The sequence below is a fragment of the Dipodomys spectabilis genome, unplaced genomic scaffold, assembly GCF_019054845.1.
Source record: "Dipodomys spectabilis isolate Male_0828 unplaced genomic scaffold, ASM1905484v1 ptg000503l, whole genome shotgun sequence".
Classification (NCBI taxonomy): domain Eukaryota; kingdom Metazoa; phylum Chordata; class Mammalia; order Rodentia; family Heteromyidae; genus Dipodomys; species Dipodomys spectabilis.
Window position 1 is genome coordinate 848,637 of NW_024871180.1, and position 17,490 is coordinate 866,126.

At 32.9% G+C, this 17,490-nt stretch overlaps 1 pseudogene; it reads right to left on the reverse strand.

Annotated features, from left to right (window-relative positions):
- Positions 1 to 9,026: 9,026 nt before the first annotated feature.
- LOC122099097 lies at positions 9,027 to 9,126 on the reverse strand (annotated as a pseudogene).
- Between the last annotated feature and the right edge of the window lie 8,364 nt (positions 9,127 to 17,490).

A 17,490-nucleotide genomic window follows, 5' to 3' on the forward strand; every position in this document is an offset into this window, starting at 1 on the left:
ATGTGTAGAATGATGAACATTATAGTGAAACAAAAATCTTAAAACAATTAAAATTAAAAAATACGTCAAACCAAGTGCCAGTGACAGAAAAGTACTTGTTAGATTATCTTCAATTAACCACTAAAAATAAGAATTAACTCTGTGCTTCAAATTGTAGAGTCCTGTCTTTGAGCATAAAAAGGCTTAGGGACAATGCCCAGGCCTAGCAAACAACAACAACAACAACAAAATGTATCACATTAATTTCACAAAAGCATCTTTTAACTGCTGTGAACATTTCTTAGAAAAATGAATACATGCCCCTGGAAAAATGTTAAGTAAAAGTACAGAATGTTTACGTCTATGTTAAAGATGTGACAACTTAGTTTATTTAAGATGGTTAGGTAATGATTAGGAATTAAGAATAAGGTTAGGTAGTATATTGGGGCGGGACTTTATTCTATATTATGATAGTAATAAAATGATATTTGTAATGATTATATAAAAGTACTCTTGCTTGGTATTTGAATTATAATAAGTGATAAACATTTTTAAATGTTTCCAAAGGAAAGATATCAATTCTTTTGTAATTCAAAACAATTAAGAAATTTATTCTAAGTCTGGTTTGCTCTAAAAAATAAATTTATTTTCTTGTTCTAGTTTTCATATGTTCATAGAAATTAAAATTTCAAAAATTCAATGGATGTTGCCATCCAGGCATATCTTTATATATACTTATATTGGATTCTCTTAAGTGGAATTGTTTTATTTCATTTGTTATTTTCACAAATAAATCAAGATGATTTTGTATTTTGTTTCTTTTCACTGCTATTGTCTCTTATCTTGAGAATATTTTTTCCCTAACAAAGTAGAGAAAAGCAATTGGATTGAGCAAGTAATATATGGCTTCCATAAAATACAGATGCATAGATTTGTGTCTTCTGTCATTTGCTAAAAGTTTCTTCCAGAAAAGGTTATCAATTACTTAGAAGTGATGCAAATTCCTAGGTATTACAGTTATCACATACATTTTTTTATATTTTTTATTTTTTTTATTGTGAACATACTGTACAGAGGGGTTACAATTACATAGGCAAGATAATGAATACATTTCTTATCAAGCATTGCAGCCTCCTCCTTCACATACATGTATAAATTCAAAAGAAAAAGAAAAAACCCTCAAAATAAACAGAAATCACATCTTTGTTTTAAAAACTGTAGTTTACAAAGTTTTTAGCCAACACCAAAAGCATCTTTTTAGGTATTCTGCATTTTGTGTGAAGTATTTTTAACAATTTTTTTTTTTTTTTTGCTGACATGTAATTCACTTGCAATATATTATCTCCTTTTATTGTTTACATTTTAGTGCTTTGGAAGTGAATTGTACAACCATAGGTTTTCCAAGCCTAATTTTCAGAAACTTGCATTTCTTCAACTAGAAATGCTGTAAATTTTAGAACAGACATTAAAATAGATATAAAATTCACTTACAGGAATTTGTCCAGCATACATCCTTTATAGTATGCCTTTTCAAAATTTGTTTGTGGAATTATATCCAGGGTCTGAAACATACTACTCAAGTGCACTGTCAATGACCTACATTCCCTGTCCAAAAAAGTTTTTACTTCTCTTTATATACATTCATAGAAGAGTAATGGATCGATCCTATGCAATTCTCTTCGACCTTTTAAAAACTTGCTTGCTAAAATGATTGCATTGTTATACAAATCGATTTGCTATGTGGAGTATATCAGTTTCTCCACAAATGCAGTACTATATTTTGAGTCATTTTTTATATTTTGGTCATACTAGTGAGTTTTCTTTTTATTTATTCTTAGATACTAAAGAAGAGCTTATTTCATATGCTCTTCCTATTGACTATCAATTTACATATGTTCTGTAAAGAAATATCCCATTTGGGGAAAAATTTATATATCATTAGAAGATATAAAAATACATAATCATTGTAACGTTAACATGGTAGCATTAACAAATATGTGCCCTCTATCTGTTGGATATGTTTTCACTCCTGTTATAGTGTCCTTTGAATTATGAAAGGCTATCAGTTGATATTATATGGTTTATTCTTGCTTTTCTTTACCACTAATGCTTTCCATGTCATTTTTTAGAAATCTTTACTGATTCTACTGATCCAATGTCATGAATTTTTACATTAATCTTTTATAGGTTTTTACATCTCACATTTAGTTTGATAATCATTTTTTATTTTAAATTTTTGTATAAGGATTGAGATAGTAGTCTAAGATCATTCTTTAAATCGAGGGAGGTAATAGTGCCAATATAACCATAAGATTCTATTTTTGTTTCATAAAGTCATGGGATCCTTTTCAAAATCTATTGACCATAAAACTGAGTATTTGTTTTAATGTGAAAATACCATACAGAAGGTTTATAATTAATGGTCAAGGTAATGAGTACATTTCTTATCAAGCATTGTTGCTTCCTCCTTTGTTTCCCCTTCGCATCTCTTCACATCTTCCCACCCCCAACCCTGCTGCCCCTCAGCAGGCCAAAGTTGTAAAGTTCTTTTTTCGACATATCATCTTGTCCACCTGTGTCCCTATTTAAGCGATTTGTTTTTTCACTTCCCCTCCACAAATTGTACCAACATCAAATACAGTGAAAACAGGTATTATACCGTGGGAGAGGGACATACAAACAACAAAGAAATCATCTTTAAAATATGTTAAGAACAATCGCAAGAAAGAAAAAAAAAAACATTTGAATCCAAATCCCACAAGAAAAATTCTCAAAGAAACAACTCTAATCCCAATAAAAAAGTGGGCTAAAGACTTAAAGAGAAACTTCTCTGAAGAAGAAAGAAGGATGGCCAATAGACATATAAAGAAATACTCAACTTCCCTAGACACATAAGAATTTATTTTTGACAAATCTGTTACATTCTTTTATCTGATATTATAGTAAACCTATGTTGTCTTCATTACTAAACATGGTAATAAGATTCAAAAATAGTATGAGGGCTCAAGCTACATCATTTTACAGGATTGTTCCTTGAATTTACATATGAGTCTATTGTGCCGATGTATCAATATTCTACTGAGATATCTAGATGTTTGATAGTCACTCATATTTTGCACCTTGTGAAAACACAAGAACCCAGATATTATATATAGAAAAATGTCTTTAGAAAATGCTTGAAGCAAATAAAATTAATTTAGGAATGAGTTAAGATTTAAAAAACTCTATAGCATAAAATTGAATGATAATGACTTGAGCTGTACAACAGAGCAGAGTGAGAGGTGATAGAATGATGGACCACATAGGAGTTGTATATCATTGGTATTGTGGATCAAAGAACAGAAAAACTTCAGAGAAGAGAATGAGGAAAATAATCAAAGTGTCCTGAATCAAGTTACTTTTTAATCCACCTAATAGTTTGGACTGGGAGTCAGAGAACATGGGAAAAATAAAATAGAAAATAAAGCATTGTATAAACCTGTTACAATGGAAAGAAATAGTAATAGAAATATAATAATTAATTTCCAAAGAAATAAGAGAAAGAATAGGTAAACTCTAAGGGAAAAAGAATGAAAAGAGAAAAGAAGCAAAGTAAAATCTTTGTCAATAACGAACACAAGTGTATGGAAGTGGAAAGACAGTGGAAAAATTCTAAATAACAATAAAGTAACAATAAAATAATAATAAAAATTGCTAACCTTCATAGAAGGTGGATCACATTTTATCATATATAATTTTGGAAAAACATACTAGCATTGACAATTTAAAAGTCATAATTTAAAGTGGAGTTACTAGTACAACATTGCACTCATGGTAAGTGTTAGCCCATCTCCCATGTATCATTCTATTTTATGACTAAAATACCAGCACTTAGTCTACTAACTCTAGGAAAATTTCCCAGAATTATTGTGTACACTCTAATAATACTTCAGTTTATCTTTTTTAGAAAATAGGTAACTGTAATATGAAAACTCCAAGTCCATAATCAATTCATACCTCCCTGGTGAAAGGAACTGCTAAAGTGTAATATTCTTGATTTCTAACTCAAAATAGGAGAAATCATATTCTATCCCATGACTCAACACTGCACTGTCTGGGGACCACATTCCTGTTTAACACAGTCTTACTGAAAGAATGACCTGTCCAATTCTTAATGTAAACAGACTGAAGGTCTTATGGACCAATCATTTCCACATTGTAACTTACCTAAGTTGTTTACCATTGCAAGTATTTTGATTACGTTTTATACCCAAAATTTTGAGAGAAATGTACTATTTTAAAATACTATTAAAGCAAGACTGATATAAAAATCACCTTTGACCCAAGATAAATATTTTACCTTTCATAAATGCAAAAATGCAGCCTGACCTATAATTTATGTTAGGAACGAGAGGGAAAAATCATAGACACCAAGACCTAAGCATGAATTAAAGACTCTCCAACTTGTGAATACAATTGTTTTAAAAAGTCATCAAACTACTGCATTTTAAAAAATTTCTGATGATACTGAAGATTCAATTATAAACTATTAATACTTGAAAATAACTCATTTTCTGGGGAGTAGGACACAAAACACAAGATTAATCCTAATCTATAACTACAAAGATTCTAAAAACAACTGAAGTACAGAGAAACAAAGGAAATAATTTAATTGCAACAGCTACATTAAAAGGACTGTGTTAATAGAAAACAAAGTTATACTAATAATTAATTAGCTTACCAAATTCAGGAACATTCTTTTTTTCTATTTCATTTAGTTTCATAAAAACTGGATTTTCATAAAATGTTGCATAAAATGCCTATATACCCACTTACATTTTCAGCTCTTAACAATATTTATTTCAGAAATATCTTTAGCTCTATAGTCAATGAACTGAAATAATACTAAAATAGTCAAAGGCTTTTCAGAAATTGCAAGATTCGCTTTGGGATGGTATTTTTATTGAAAAATATATTAGAAAGCCTTATTTATTAAAATTGCTGTAGTTACTCTCACAAAAGAGCCATTACTGAAGATATTTTTGCATGTACAAAACGAATTCAAATACATCCACAATATGGAGAAGACACATGTTTTTTGTTTGTTCGTTCATTTTTGAAATGAATATCTAATAAGCATATCCACAGTACCGATTTTCAGTCAATCTGATGGGATATTCAACTGTAATAAATATGGAGCTGATTATCTCTTAGTGAGAATAGATATGATCTTTCAAAGAAAGTTATTTCCAACAGAAATCCAGAAAGAGGGCTGGGAAGGTGGCTCAGTGGTAGAGTGATTGCCTTGCATGCATGAGGCCTTGGGTTCGATTCCTCTGCACCACATAAGAAAAAAAAGAATAAAGCCGGAAGTGGTGCTGTGGCTCAAGGGGCAGAGCGCTAGCCTTGAGCTGAAGAGCTGAGAGACAGAGCCAGGCCTAGCGTTTAAGCCCCATGAACGGACCCCCAGAAAAAAAAGAAATCCGGAAAGACTTTATCCAGGAATAAGCAGAGAATAAGACCTGTTCGGTCAAGTCGGCCAAACTCACTCAATGAGCATATCTTAAAAGTATAACCAATTTAACAGGTCAAATACACCTTTTGTACTGACAGTCATCTTACAGCAATAATTTACTACCTAATTTTGTCTGTATCTTCTCACCTAACATATAATAAGAGCTGAAAATGATCTCTTTTATCTAACTTAATGTTGTAAATGCTTTGATTTTGATGATGTTATTATTTGACAAATAAAATGTAGAGAAGGGTGGTTCAACTGAAATGACATGACAGAACAATGATAATAAAAACATTGCAACACAGTTAGCTCTTTTTAGCCTCACCCTGTCCACATTGGCAAGCAACATTGCAACAGCACATGCACACATATACACATACATATATGTGCACACATGTACACACATACACATGCATGCAAAATTCATGGTTTATTGTACAAAAAAGTTCAAATAAAATCTTAGTGATTAGTACAAATGATAATTTGCCTTGCTACAAAATAATACACAATCCAGTCACTACGGGTGTTATATCCTGCCCCTCCACATGTGACCACTTAATGTATTTTTAAGTAATTAATTACCTAATTAATTCAGTGGCCTGGTGCTAATACTAGGGTTTGAACTCAGGGCCTGGCTCTGTCCCAGAATTTGTTATTTTTTTGTTTGAGTTTTCTCAAGGCAATTTACTGCTTGTACAACAGCTCCATTTCTAACTTATGTTGGTTTCTTTCAAATCAGAATCTAATGGACTTTTTTTTTTTTGGTTTGTTCTGGTTTTAAACCGCAATCCTCAGACTTCATCTTTCTGATTAGCGAGGATTAATGACAGGAGCCACCAGTGTGGCTTCTACTTTTTTCTCTATACCTATCTAATGCACATACTTAAATAGTAATTTAAAACTGAGAGTATAGAAGCAAGATTTACAGTGATGATATTGTCCTGTCAGAAATTCAAGTTAGTAATTTAAATTTCTTCTTAAGAACATACATAAAAAATACCATAATATAGTATAAGAGAACCCACGATTTGACATATGAGGTTTAAGAGCTTTCTAATAGATTCATTATTTATTGGTACCCAACATTAGAAAAAATGTATAATGCAGTAGTAAAATCGAAGTCCTTTGCATGACAACTTAAATTCCTTGTTTTTCAAAGACACTTGTTTTCATCTAAAAAAAGTAGGCTTGTCTATTGTCTTAATGTGTTTTTGATGATTGAAGGTGCTTAATGAGAAGTCAAAATGTATTAGTAGTACTTTGCTAACAATTAAATCCCACTTTTTCTTCTTGAAGAATATAATTATCAAAGCAATAGTTGAGGATCTGCAAGCAATAGTTGAGAATCATGCTTCCAGTGCAAGTGGATCAACAGTAAGTAATCCTCAATACCATTTTCCACAAAGTTTTGTCACAGATACAATTGGCCTGCCTTCTCTAGCTGCTTTCCTAGCCTGGACCTATTCCTTCATTATACAGAAAAAGTGTGATTCAATTGATTTCAGTCAGATCTGTTACTAGAATTATCAAGGATTTAGATTCTTGTCTGCAATTTGGTCAAAGCTATGTCTCTTTATGTAGGCTACTAAAAATGCAATTACTAATTTCAAGTAAATACATAAATTCTATTTCCATCTTTGCTCTTGCCTCTAATCAGAGGCATGCATTTTGTGGCTAGCTAGGTCATTGCACATACATCTGTCTCTCTTTTCCTCTCTCTCTTTCATGGTTCTCATAGATAATATGATTGCTCCATAAATATCCTAATTTATGTTGCTTTTATATTTTTGGTTGCATCATTTCACTTTCTGCTCTTCCATTTTCCAAAGCATTTATACAGAAGGCATTATTTCATCTTTTCTCATTCCTAGAATAAGTTGCACATGAAGACACCACTGCTCCATATTATCAGTCTGTACCTTTGAAAATGGAGGTCTTTCCTCTGCTCTCTATCAATTCCATACTCCCCAGTTAGAATAATTTAGAATAGTAAAAATGGAAAAAGGAAAAATAAATCATAAATAAATTCACTGGATTTTTCTGAACAGTTCAACCAACGTGAAATATTAGGGAAATACATGGACACCACATTCCCACTTGCACTCAGTCTCTGGATAGGCAATTCTGATGAAGACACGGAACATGATGAAAAAGTGAGGAATGGTATCAATTGCAGAGACTACTTTCCAAAAAGGTTACTCATGTGAATACTAGGGATGACGATGAGTATACCCCTCTTTATCAGGAAGCCTACAGTGGACACTTAGACATTGTCCGTGAGTTGGTGGCTCAAGTGGCAAATGCAATAACTGTAGAGGGCTGGACACCCCTGCACAGTGCATATATACAGAATAATAACAGAATGGCATCTTTCTTACTTCATCATGATACAGATACCAATGCCCAAACTAAAGGCCTCTTGACCCCCTTACATCTTGCTGCTGAGAATTGAGATAGCAAAGATATGCTGGATCTCCTTCTGTTCAACCATTATATAAAACCAGGCCTGAAGAACAACTTAGAAGAAACTGCATTCGAAATTGCCCAAAGGATAAGTATGCATCACTACCTCTATGAAATTGTAGAAGGCTGTACAAATTGTTCTCGTAAGTCCTAATGGTCGGGTTAAGTTTCTCAAATTTCAAAAATGCAAGTCCATCCTTCGTGTCCATACAAAATATTTCCACAATCCAAATAAGTGCAAATTTATTTTATTGGGGGGGGGGTCTGTCATAGGGCTTGAACTCTGGGCCTGGGTGCTATCTCTGTGCTCTTCAGCTCAAAGTGAGTGCTCTACTGCTTGAGCCACAGCTTCACTTCCAGTTTTCTAGTGGTTTGTTGGAGATAAGAGTCTCACGGACTTTCCTTACCACACTGGCTTTGAACTGTGAGCCTTAGATCTCAGCCTCCTGAATAGCTAGGTTTATAGGAGTGAGCCACCAGCGCCTGGCAACACCAATACCGTACTGTAAAAATTCATGAATTCCGTGGAATTCTTCCAAGTGAATTGCCTGCAATGGGTGTCAAATGTATTCAAGAGTTTTTGTATACATGTATAATGATTTATGCAGAGTTTGTGATTTTTAAATCAGAAATAATTTTAACTTATCTGTTGAAATGAGTAGTACAGAAACTAAAGTATTTCTGGTGCTTGTCTGAAAAAGAATATTTTAAAATACTCTATATTCTATGTTTGTATAATGTTCATAATTTATTTTATTCTCTCCTAGATATACTTTGAATTCTATATTATTTTATAATATATAGGTTCATTAATGTGTCCTTTCGGATTGTATTCCATATAGAAACATTTTAAGATTCCTTTTTTTTCCTAGGTCCTAATATTATTTTTCTTTGGGATAAAATGACAATGTTGTCTAATTTCAAAAGTTTTGTAAAGGTTATGCTATGTAAACGCCTTTCTGAGGTGAAGATTTAATACATTGATATCAAACTAAATTTAATAATATGAATTACGTGTGTTGTTACACTTGTTATTTTGTAATCAACTTTTTAATAACTGTTTTTCATTTCTTGCATCTGAAGAATGAAAACTACGGAATACTTCACAAATTTTCATATCATCCTTGTGCAAGTGCCATGTTAATCTCTGTATTGTTGTAATTTAGGTAGACCTGCTGCGGAAGCATGTAGTATCCTAATGATGCAATCTTTATACAGGCATATATCCATGGGTGCCTACTTGTAAGAAGGAAACCTTATTGTTCCTAACAATGCTATTGATCTTATTTCCCTAAAATTCTGTGAATAGTGAAAAAATTTATATTGTTCAGCAGATTGCTCACATTTGCATTTTTTATCAATGACAATTTTAAGTCTTTTTCATTTGGAATTTGATCATATTTTCAATAATTTATAGTGAAGTACAAAGGTGTTGGCTTTTTCAAGTATTATTTATCCAACTGAATTAGCTTTGTGGAGCTAATGGATTCAAAGTAAGCCTTGCTTAAGAGCTACTTCTCACCTTCTGCAGCTGACATTTTCCCAAATGAGGTCTTACTGGCACAAATGTCTACCTGACCCTTTACTCTTCTTCCATGTAGAAACAGACCAATCAGAATATCTTACACTGAGAGCATAGATTGTCTTACTTGAACAAAACTAATCTTAGTAACAAGGGATTATAGAGAGATGAACAGTTCAGACAGAACTGTTCAGACTAGAAGGTATTTTATCAAAATATAATTGTCCATTATATATATAACATTTCAAAAGTAGCTAAAACCAAGAAGGTGAAAAAATTGTTCATATGTATGATTATTTAATGTCCTGGCCTGTCTACCATCCAACCAGACAGGAACTTACACTACTGCCTTTCTATCACCAAATATATTCATATTTGCAAGAGAAGTCCATATTTTTCTCCTCATTATTAGCCCTTAAATTAGTAATGTTTTAATCACAGTGATTTCTCTTGCCTCCAGGCTGTAAATATACAAATGGTCAGGCTTAAGGTCCAACTCTATCAAACACTGAGGTAGAGATAATGGAATAATACTATAAAAAAGAGTTGCCTTTGATACAGTAACCACAACAGAACAATGTAAAATATGTGTCTTTTTCTTATATTATATATAGTTATATATGTTATATTTATATGTGCTGATTTTATATTTCACACAGTGAAACGTACTAGAATTAGTTGATAATTTCACAAATAAATTGATATATATTTATTCCAATAAATAGAATTGGAATATAAATACTTAGGTTTAAAATGTACATTAGATAAAGAACCAACGCAATGTCTTTGGTATAAAGTTGTGATACATTCTAAATGTTCGTGGTCTTCTGAATTCACATGGTAAAAAAACAATGTTGTTTTCCTCTAATCTATAAGGGAGTTTACCTTGATTCTCTGTTTATTGTTTTAACTCGCTGGTTCCAAACTGTTATTCTACATATTTCTGAACCATTCCTACTGATTATGCCCAAATTTTGCTGATAAGATGTCTAAAAAATGCTATTCTGTCCTAGGATCCCAGATCCCAGTTACCTGCATCATCAGATGACAAGGTCAAGGCTTCTCACCAAGGTTCATGCAACATGCCAACACAAAGTAATTGAAGATCCATCTCAATTTCTCATTTCCTATATTTCAGGACCCCAATTCTTGAGATGCAGGAATTAGCAGTAAGCAATTGAGAAATGCAATGCAACTTGAAAGATGAGATCACAAAATTTGAGAGTAAGTACTATAATTCAAACATTCAACTTACATATGACCAGCCCATATGAGTGAACAAGTTCAAAAAGTGTCATAAGATTATTTTTAATACCCCTCCCCTCTGATTAATGAAAGATTTTAGTACAGCATAAGTGGGCCAAAAAATAGTTCCTGGAAGGATAGATCCATAATTGGTCTACCAAGGCCCAGAAAACTTTACTTAGAGTTCAAATATAATTCAGAAAAATATTGAGAAGATCCTTAGTGCTTCAAAACACTGGGACTTCAGTACAACATGGTTCTGTGGTATAAAAATGTCACTCTTAAACCAATGATAATCTACATTTAATCTCCTGAAAGTTATTCCTTTTCAAATTAAATTTTTAAAATGACATTCGCCAAAATAACAATAGACAAGTAGATGATACTTAGTGACATTACAAGTTTTTCAAGGGTAGAGAACAAGTTACAATGGAGTTGAATTATTTACCCAGCACTAATAACAAACACGTTCAACCATTCATTAAAGTGTAGAAATAGTACCACCCACAATTTCTGTTTTTCAGTAGGGGCCGTCCAGAAATGTGTTAAGTAGATCAGCCTCCCAAATTTCAAACTAAAACGTTAGCTAATAAAGTAAATGTCATCATTTAATAAAGTACATTTTAAAATGTCACAAATAGTTGTCTTATTATGGGTAATATTATGTTTTTCCTATCTGTCTCACATAGTAAAAAATATGACTTTAAGTTTTGAATATGGGTACTCATGAGAGATGTGACAAACATAAAATCTGTCTTCTATTTCTATCATATTCCTCTACAGGAATAAATTTTAGTTATCTTCTTTTTCCATAACTTATAGGTAGTAGAAAATATTATCCCATGTAAAATAAAACAATCACACCTTTTTACAAAGCCATTTATAAAAATTGGTAGTTAGGAATACATTCTGTGCCATTTTTTAACTTTCTTTTTTACTAAAGGTTAATCTTCCAAATGGATGAGAATAAAATCATGTTTAGGTGCTTCATATCTCCAGTCTTGCAAATTGTTACTGCAGATGAGTGAATTATGGAAATATAAGCTGACATCAGTTCAAGCATATACAGGATGGAAACTCCATCAAATGTATCTAAACCTTTCAAAGTATTAATAGAGAGTTTAACAGGATGACTATCAGGAAGTTGAAACCAGAACCCAATTATAGTAAAGACATAGAATGAATGAAAAATGAACAAGGCCAAGTACAGCTAGAATACACAATTTACACATATGATAAAGGAAGTGGTAAATCTGAAAAAAAAAATCTTGGAGAAAAGGTTGATTGAGAATGATGGAAGGAGTGATATTGATCCAAGTGCATTGGACAATTAGATGGATATATTTAATTGTAACACACTTGCATAACCTTACGAAATTCAGTTCAAAAACACAACAAAAAACAAAAACACACAAAAATAACAACCAACTAGCAATCTCTAGAGAGTATGAATATGACCTCTCAAAATTTTAAGCAGTTAATGAAAGGTAGTCTTGGGAAAACCAAGAAATCTGTTCAAAGAGGGAAGTTTGGGATAGGGGAGAATTTTGAACAGGTTTAAATAGAATGTCTAAAATTTTATATAAATCACCTACATCTGCTGCAACTAGTATCTTGCTTCAACGAGTTCTCTGTCTGAACTGGATAATCCACTGGTGAGACACACTTGATACCTTGAGAAGATAGAACGCAAGAAACAAGATCAAGAACCCATTACTCCACTGGAGAGAAAATAATCCTTTATGTTTTCTCTAATCTCTCTTCACTACGTGTTCTTTATACTTTTAAGTCAATTGATTTTGAATTATATTTTTCCTTCTTTCTTCTGGCAAAGTAATTGGTCAAAGTAATTCATTAAATATTATTTCCCATTTTCATCTTTCACGCTGTTTAATTGGCCAAGCGAGTCTATTAAACTTGCCTCTTGCATTTGGTTGCCATGAAACAACATCTATGTTAATGAGAAGAAATCTAATGTAAAACTTTGTCTCCAGAAAACAGTCCAAGAAGCTGTGATCACAAATATTTGGCTGTATTTTTTGTTTTTTTCTTTTACATTAAAAGTCTTCTTGTGTCTAAAGTGCCCACAAAAATAAGGACTCCATCACTTTTGTTTCAATCAATTCTAACCTCAAAGATATATTTTGCTAAGAAAATGGTTTGAGAAACTGAAAAATACTGCATTTTTATTTTCTCTTAAGACTCTCCTTAGATACCATATCAGGAACAATTAACTTATTCTATGAAAAATAATTTCAATAGATCATTTTTCTCTTGGTCTTGCATTTGTTCACTAAGTTGTATGGAGGAGAGTAGAGTTAAATCACCTATACCTAAGAAGACAGTGTCTGTTACAAAAAGACAATGCTTCTATATCCTGCTTCTATGTCCTCCTCTTAGCTCTTGCCTGATTTCCAATTAATCACAGCATCTTGGCTTCAAGTCTAGTGAAGCTGAAGGTCTATACGGGCTCCACCACTGCTACATCTTCGTGATATCTCTTTTAAAACTCTTTAACTTGCCTCATTTGGATGTGGAATTTATTTTCATGTCTTCATTCAATCTGTTCTGTGTTTTAGTGAGCCAAATAGGTTCTGTAAAATCACTTTACGTAGTAAAAATATTAACACAATTTATATAAAATTTTGGCCTCCTTTCACTGCTGAAGCCAATACACTTAGCTAGGGCTTCTAAGAACAATGTTTTCTTACCTTTTCCATTTGCTCAATTCTTTTCTGAACCCAAAACATTTTAGCTTATGTAATAAGAGAAGTCTTCACTATCTCATGTTAATAAGGATATTATTATTTGTGAGTCACTTAGAAATGTGAAATCATTAGTTTGAAGTATCCAATCAGATTTTTTTCTGTGTTTCACTGCTTCACATGCAACGACATTGTGGAAAGTGTTACAAACAGAAATTTGTAAACCCAACACCTTCTTTCATTTTGGAGGGCACGTTCTCCCTAAATATTTTGACCCAAATTACCTTTTTCAGAGAATTACTGTTTGGTAATGAAAGGTCAATTCACAAATTTTGATGTCTTATTTTTTAAGAACTTTGAATTTAAATTCCAATACAACCTTGTTTTACACAGTGAGAATATATTTCCTGGGTAAGAATAATGCCAAAGGAACCTACAGGATTTACAGCAAGATTTCTGAGGTTTGTTTGTCTAGTGTGAAAACGAGCCATCTTCACCCACATTGCTCCCTCTCTACTAAGTCTCCGTGGATTTCTTTGCATGAAAACCTATTCTCCCAGGCAATTTTAACTTTTATTAGTAGGCTAAGTTGTTAAAATTTTTAATAATTCAAATTTACCTGTCAAAACTTTAAAATTCTTGAAATTCCTTTATCAGAACCGCGAATTGACCAATCCTAATTCCACCTTTACCATCAAAAAGTTAACATGCTGTTTTCATGATATAGTGTCCATGCAGCTATTATTTTCCAGTGGCTTTGTATTGCCTATATATAACCATAAAAGCTGATGCTAAGCAAAATTAATTCCAAGATATAGAACCAGATTTTTTATTTGTGGTTGTTGTTTTTGATGAACTATGTGATTTGTTTTCTTTGGGTTTTTCCCCTATGGTTCATTCCTGCTGTATTTGATTTTGTATTGTGAATACATTTACCTTAAATAGGAATGGAAGAGGAAAAGCAAAATGGTGAGACAAAGGACAAAGAGAAAACCAATGCAGTAGCTACACTCACAAGGCAATATGTTGGAAATGTACATTACAACTTGTGAGGGGTGGAGGGGTGAAGGAAAACTGTGAGAAAAATGAGGGAGGGGTATCAAGTTTGAAATGTTTTATATTCACTACCTTACAATTACTGTAACCTCACTGTACATCAATTTGATAATAAAATTGAAAAAATAAGCTGGATAAAATGTAATTTCACTGTATTGGCACAGTAAATATTATTCTTTATGTAGTAACATTTTAAAAATCAATAATATTTGACATCTAATGTGAATTAATTACCTCTTCTTTATCAGAGGGTCATCAACGTGAATTTTATCCAACTAGACAATATATTCATAATATATTGCCAAGTTTTTCAATAGTACTTTCTCATTATAAAACAGAAAACAGTTTAATGCTTTGGAAACCCATAACTTTCAAAATTAAATAAGTTGTTAAGCGGACAGAATATATGTGTTCATCAAAATTACTATGACTAATAACTACTAATTTTTTTCATTCTCAACATTCCATACCTGAGAGATTCAAAACAGTACATTTTTGCATATTATGAAATTCTGCAATAGATGCCGTTTCCAATGGGGTGTTACAAATTGAGAAGTCAACACAAAAATAGCCACATTCAGGTAGAGGATAAAACTATGAAGTATCTGTAATAATTAATTCCTCAAGAGTAAGCAATTGTTTTTTTTTAATTTATTTATTTTTTATTGTGAACATACTGTACGGAGGGCTTACAATTACATAGGCAAGATAACGAGTACATTTCTTACCAAGCATTTTAGCCTCCTCCTTTGTTTCCCCCTCCCCTCCCTTCCCAGCCCCCACTGCTCCCCCATGCAATCCTCACCCCCACCAAAGTTGTAAAGTTCATTTTAGACATGACAACTTTTACTTCTCATTGTTGCAACGGGTCCATTTGTATCCTTATTTAAATGACTTGTATCTCCTCTTCCCCTCCACAAATTATACCGACATCAAATACAGTGAAAGCATGGGTTATACTGTGGGGGAGGGACATAAAATGCAACAAAGGAATAATCTTACAAATGCGTTAGAAACAAAGGCATGAAAGGAAAAAAAACATTTAAATACATATCTTAGGGTTAATTTTCCTAACATCACCTTATCTTGCTTTTTCTTCTTGACTCACACATATACTAGATATTGCAAATAAGGGAAACCATGGGACCTATGTTTCTTTGGGCCTGGCTTATTTCACTTAATATAATTTTTTCCAAATCTTTCCATTTCCTAACAAATGGGGCAATGTCATTCTTTCTGATGGAGGCATAGAATTCCATTGTGTATATATACCACATTTTCTCGATTCATTCATCTACTGAGGGGCATCTGGGTAGGTTCCATATCTTAGCTATAGTAAAAAAATGCTGCAATAAACATAGTTGTGCTCGTAGCTTTAGTGTGGTCTTGTTTGTAAACATTTGGGTAAATGCACAAAAGTGGGATTGCTGGGTCATAGGGGAGCTCTATGTGGAGTCTTTTGAGGAACCTCCATACTACTTTCCAAAGTGGTTGAACAAGTTTACACCCCCACCAACAATGAAGTAAGGTTCCCTTCTGTCCACATCCCCTCCAGCAGCTGTTGTTATTATAGTTCTTGATTTTTGCCATCTAACTGGGATGAGGTGGTATTTCAATGCTGTTTTGATTTGCATTTCTTTTATGGCTAAGGAGGTTGAGCATTTCTTCATGTGTCTATTGGCCATCCTTCTTTCTTCTTCAGAGAAGTTTCTCTTTAAGACCTTAGCCCACTTATTTATTGGGCAGTTGTTTCTTTGAGGATTTGTTGCTGGGGGATTTAACTTTTTGAGTTTCAAGTATATTTTAGATATGAGACCTTTGTCCATTGTATTAGGCCATTGTCCATTGTCATTGTAGTGAAGATCTTCTCCCAAATCTTGGGCTTTCTATTGATCTTGCTACCTATGTCCTTTGCCATGCAGAAGCTCTGCAATTTCATGCAATCCCATTTGTCCAACATTTCTTTGATTTGTTGTGTTTCCGCGTCTCTATTAAGAAAATTTCGGCCGGCGCCAAGGAGAACTAGCGTTTCTCCTATTCCATCCTGTAATCTTTTCAAAGTGTCTGCTTGACTCCGAGGTCTGTGATCAATTTGGAGTTGATTCTGGTGCAGGGTGATATATAAGGATCTAGCTTTAGTTTTCTACAAGTAGTTAACCAATTTTGCCAGCACCATTTACTGAAGAGGCTGTCTTTCTTCAATTCTATTTTTTTAGCTCCCTTATCGAAGATTAGATGGCTATAGGTCTGTAGGTTCATTTCTGGGTTTTCAATTCTATCCCATTGGTCCTGAGGTGTGTTCTTGTGCCAGTACCAAGCTATTTTGATTACTATGGCTTTATAGTAGAGTTTGACATTTGGTATTGATATTTTTCAGCAGTGTTCTTTCCGTTGAGGAGCATTTTTGCTATTCAGGGTCTTTTATTGTTCAAAATGAACTTTTGGAGTGCCTCTTCTATTTCCTTGAAGAATAAGGTTGGAATTTTGATAGATATCGCATTGAATTTGTACATAGCCTTGGGAACTATTGCCATTTTCACAATGTCAATCTTTCCAGTCCAGGAGCATGGCAGTTTTTGCCATTTTCTAAATTCTGTTTTGATTTCCTTTTTCAAATTTTTAAAGTTTTCATCATAGAGGTCCTTCACTTCTTCAGTTAAGTTAATTCCTAGGTATTTTATTATTTGTGATGCTATTACAAATGGAGTTGCTTCCCTAATTTTAGCCAAACTTTTCTCATTGTTGGCATACTGAAAAGCCATTGATTTTGGGGGTTAATTTTATATCCTGCTACTTTGCCAAAGTTTTGAATCAGCTTCAGTAATTTGGGAGTGGAGTCTATGGGATTCTTTAAATACAAGATCATGTCGTCTGCAAAGAGGGAGAGTTTTATTTCTTCTTTCCCTATTTGGATCCCCTTTATGTTTGCGTCTGGTCTTATTGCTGTAGCTAGATATTCTAATACTAGATTGAAGAGAAGTGGAGAGAGTGGACATCCTTGTCTTGTTCTTGAGTTAAGAGGA